Consider the following 4714-nt stretch of genomic DNA (forward strand, 5'->3'; position numbering starts at 1 on the left):
CGTACGCACAACTTAAGAACAAATCTGTGCGTACGAACGGTTCTTGCATGAGGCCCAACGTGTCAAAACTGATTTTATTCCATTTTCATGTTTGTGCAGTGTTCTATGTTGGAGAAACCCTATACAGATAAAATTCACAGCTGACAAAAAAATAAGAGTGTGGGTGGTGTGCACCTTGCACTCTAAAAATGAAATGTTGGATTTACGTAACCATGTTATGTTACCTGGTTCCACTTAACTGCGTTGAGTAAATTCAAAGCAACATACTCATTTTCTTTGGCTAAAAAAACTGGTATATTGCTTTGAATTTACTCAACTCAGTTAAGTGGAACCAGGTCACATAACATGGTTAAGTAAATCCAACATTTCATTTTTTACAGAGTGCCCTCTGGGGTGAACCTAAGTCCATTAGTAACAACAGGCATTTGTGAGAAAGAGGACAAGAATGCCTGCTTTTCTATGTATGTATGAAGTGTAAACAGTGCAAAACAGTAGTTTGTTTAAAAATCTTGAAATCTTTCCAACACTTAAAGCAAAATTATATAAATAATCACAAAAAAGAACCATTTGCTGACATTCCAGTATTTTAAAGTCTAAATTATGCTCAAAGCAAATCAGAGATTTTAATGTCCAATTAAAGTTTATTTAACACTCACACCATTTAATTGTTCTCTATAAGGAAAATTTGTTCTTTTGGGTAAAATTTGCCACAAGTCATAGCAGACTACATATAATGAACTCTTTAAATAGTAATTAAAGTACTACAGCGTTAAAGTAACAGGAATGAACACTGATTAGCTCATTCTCAGCTGGTTCTCCACGTTGGAAGCACAACAGCTGGACTGTAACAAAGTTTCATTAAAATCTAAGAGTTGTGATTTCTTTGACTGTTGTTATTGTGCAAGAAGTATTGTCAAAAGAAAGGCATGTAAATCTGAACTGCCTTCCAACACACAATGGACCACAAAGTCTTCTATAAAACCTGTTGTTTGCTCATTGTTCATTCATCCTGCTGAACTGCTTGATGTGGTAACATGATAAAATCTCACCCAAACATTCATGTTAGCTGTTTGATTTGATTTGATTTTACACCACAAAATATAACTGGCACTACGTTAATGAACAGGCAATATTTTTCATAGTTTTCTTTTTAAACAGAAACTGTTCTTAAGCTGCCTAAATTATGATTTTATTGCTATTTTGATTTTGATTATTTGCATCTTATCTGGWTGATGACAGAAGACGTTTGCATGAAAGCTCACCTCAGACCAAAGGAGCACACCTCAGATAAAAATTTTAATGCTGATGGTTTGGATCAATCCTACACTAAAGGAGAATTCATGAAGCCAGCATCATGTGTTTTAGGAGACAAAATAGGAAGAAAATTAGCTTGTAAACATATTCTGAACAAAACATGTATTTTTGCTAAAAATAAAGACAACAAAGACAAAAAATAATTTTAAAGCCCTGGCATCGTTCAAGTCATAATTTTAGATCGTCACAAGTTGAGATTGACAGTTGTGGCCATTTTGGTCGAACCTTACGAATTGTGTGATACGATCTAATGCTCAAGGTGTAGATAACGACTTCATGTCAAGCTAATGTCAAGTATGTGTTGGGAATGACTCTCAGCTACTGCCACATTAAATTTGAGCTGGATATCTGTAAAAGTCTATTAGCTGAGGCAGCCATGTTGAATCCATCAAAATCCAGTGTGTATCAAGTATTTCAAAGTGATACTTTAGTAAAAGTACAAGTATCTTACCATGAAATGACTTCGGTAAAACTTAAACTCTTCTCTAAGTATAATACTCAGATAAAAGTATAAAATAGCTGATGTTTATTTCACTTACGTATCAAGATTAATTTTCTTATATAAAATGTATTTTAGTTTTAAATGTGAAAGTACTGAGTAAAAGTAACCTATTACAATTTCCAAATACATTTTTCTAAGGATCTTAATTACTATAATGTTACATTAAAATGTCAATGCTGAAAATTGTCTACTGTTTCAGCTGTATATACGTATCTCTGCCACACTCATCTTCATACAAGACTGGAGTGCAGGGGTGAGAATCTTTTACTATCTCATGATTCGATTAGATTAGATTCTGATTTTTGGGGCAACGATTCGATCCAAAATGGATTTTTCATTCAAAACTGATAATGTGAGCCCATTCGTCATGCTCCCAAAGTGCTTCATCTTCATTTTGCAAACCGTGCACACAGTGAAGCTCATGTCAAACTCATACTCATTGAGTAAAATCCAAAATGAGCCCAAATCTTTGCATTCAATGAAGACAGGGTCAGTTGAATCTCTTTTTCCTCCAGTTTTGTAGTTTCCTCTTTGCTTTGGTGCTTTCTGCACATGCATACATTCCAGAACCAGCTGCTTGGTGACATCAGGACCTCTCCCATGTAGTTACAAAATGAAGGCTGACACCCTTTGGATTTGCGTTAAATGATTTTAATCCATTCTGTGATTTTTTTAAATCCACTCTGAATCATTGTAAATGAGAATCATGATTCTGATATGAATTGATTTTTTGTACAAAGTGGATTCCAAAAAAGTTGGGACACTAAACAAATTGGGAATAAAAACTGAATGCAATGATGTAGAGATGTCAACATCTAATATTTTATTCAGAATAGAACACAAATCACAGATCAGAAGTTTAAACTGAGAGAATGTATCATCTGAAGGGAAAATATGTTGTTTCAAAATTTCATGGCGTCAACAAATTCCAAAAAATGTTGGGACAAGTAGCAATAAGTGGCTGGAAAAAGGAAATTGAGCATGTAACGAACAGCTGGAAGACCAATTAACACAAATTAGTCAATTGACAACATGTTTGGGTATAAAAAGAGCTTCTAAGAGTGTCAGTGTCTCTCTGAAGCCAAGCTGGTAAGAGGATCACCAATTCCACCATTGTTGCGCAGAAAGATAGTGCAGCAAAACCAGAATGGTGTTACCCAGCCTAAAATAGCAAAGACTTTTAAGTTATCATCATCAACCGTGCATAACCTCATCAAAAGATTCAGAGAATCTGGAACAATTGCTGGGCTGTAAAACTCTACTGGATGCTCGTGATCTCCGGGCCCTTAAACGTCACTGCACCTCAAACAGGAATGCCACTGTCAAGGAAATAACAGAATGGGCTCAGGAATACTTACAGAAAGCATCGTCAGTGAACACAATCCACCGTGCCATCCGCCGTTGCCGGCTGAAGCCATTTCTAAGCAAGCTCCATAAGCTCAGATGTTTACACTGGGCCAGGGGTCTTTTAAAATGGACTGTGGCAAAATGAAGACTGTTCTGTGGTCAGATAAGTCACGATTTGAAGTTATGGAAYACTGGGACACCATGACATCTGGACCAAAGAGGACAAGGATAACCCAAGTTGTTATCAACGCTCCGTTCAGAAGCCTGCATCACTGATGGTCTGGGGTTGCATGAGTGCTTGTGGCATGGGCAGCTTGCATGTCTGGAAAGGCACCATTAATGCAGAGAACTATGTTCAGGTTCTAGAACAACATATGCTCCCATCTAGACGTCATCTCTTTCAGAGAAGACCCTGCGTTTTTCAACAAGATAATGCCAGACCACATTCTGCAGCAATCACAACATCATGGCTACGTAGGAGAAGGACCCGGGTACTGAAGTGGCCAGCCTGCAGTCCAGATCTTAGAGAACATTTGGCGCATCATAAAGAGGAAGGTACGACAAAGAAAGCCCAAGACGATTGAACAGTTAGAGGCCTGTATTAGACATGAATGGGAGAGCATTCCTATTTCTAAACTTTGAGAAACTGGTCTCCTCTGCCCCCAGACGTTTGTTGAGTGTTGTAAGAAGAAGGGGGGGGATGCCACACAGTGGTAATAAAATGGCCTTGTCCAAACTTTTTTGGGATTTATTGACGCCATGAAATTTTGAAACAACCTATTTTTACCTTAAAATGATACATTATCTCAGTTTAAACTTTTGATCTGTGATTTGTGTTCTATTCTGAATAAARTWTTAGATGTTGACATCTCTACGTCATTGCGTTCAGTTTTTATTCACAATTTGTTCAGTGTCCCAACTTTTTTGGAATCCGCTTTACTGGAGTGCTTTGATGCACAGTTCTGTTGGTTTGTTGTTGAACAATGTGCTGTAATTCTTCTGTGGATTTTATGTACAAGCATTTGTGTGAGCATGGGTCTGTGTGAACCTGGAAACTGCTGAACTGAATTACACTTGGGGATTAATAAAGTTGTCTGAATCGGACATGATTTATGTCATTCAGGTGTGATGGCTCGAGTACAAACTAATAGAGTGCCAGAATTTTTATTTTTTTAACCTTATTTTAACCAGGCAGAATATTAAGAAAAACTTCTTATTTACAATGCCAGCCTGGTGGGTACAGAGACACCCACAAAGAAAAGGTGAAGGAGAAACAAAACATCATGCAAACAACATATCCAAGTCGCATAGAGAATATATCAGATAAAATATAACATATACAAAATAAATAAAAACAAAACAAGACATATAGCTATGTAGAATAGTATATATCCATACTTCTCATCCAACCACATTTAAATTCACTCTGCGCAGGTGGTGTAATTTATCTGGATAGTTTTAAAATATTTTTTAACAATGTAGAAGATACTCCAACATAACTTCTCATATTTAACCTAATTAATATCGACTAATATTAATATAGTTAATATA

This window comes from Austrofundulus limnaeus, unplaced genomic scaffold (genome assembly GCF_001266775.1).
Source record: "Austrofundulus limnaeus strain Quisiro unplaced genomic scaffold, Austrofundulus_limnaeus-1.0 Scaffold48, whole genome shotgun sequence".
Classification (NCBI taxonomy): Eukaryota; Metazoa; Chordata; class Actinopteri; order Cyprinodontiformes; family Rivulidae; genus Austrofundulus; species Austrofundulus limnaeus.